This window comes from Bison bison, unplaced genomic scaffold, assembly GCF_000754665.1.
Source record: "Bison bison bison isolate TAMUID 2011002044 unplaced genomic scaffold, Bison_UMD1.0 scf7180017864486, whole genome shotgun sequence".
NCBI lineage: Eukaryota > Metazoa > Chordata > Mammalia > Artiodactyla > Bovidae > Bison > Bison bison.
In genome coordinates, this window is record NW_011495046.1 from 4474780 (window position 1) to 4475262 (window position 483).

Here is a 483-nt window from a genome sequence, read left to right on the forward strand (position 1 = left end):
GGATTTGAAATACCTCAACTGGAATTTCATCACCTCCACTAGCTTTGTTTGTAGTGGTGCTTCCTAAGGCCCACTTGAGTTCACATTCCAGGATGTCTGGCTCTAGGTGAGTGATCACACCATCATGGTTATCTGGGTGGTGAAGATCTTTTTCGTATAGTTCTTCTGTGTATTCTTGCCACCTCTTCTTAATATCACCTACTTCTGTTAGGTCCATACCATTTCTGTCCTTTATTGAAAGTGGTCAAACAGGAGATGGCAAGAGTGAATATTGACACTTTAGGAATCAGCTAACTAAAATGGAATGGAATGGGTGAATTTAACTCACATGACCATTCTATTTACTACTGTGGGCAAGAATCCCTAAGAAGAAATGGAGTAGCCCTCATAGTCAACAAAAGAGTCCAAAATGCACTACTTGGATGCAATCTCAAAAACGACAGAATGATCGCTGTTTGATTGTTTCCATGTCAAACCATTCAA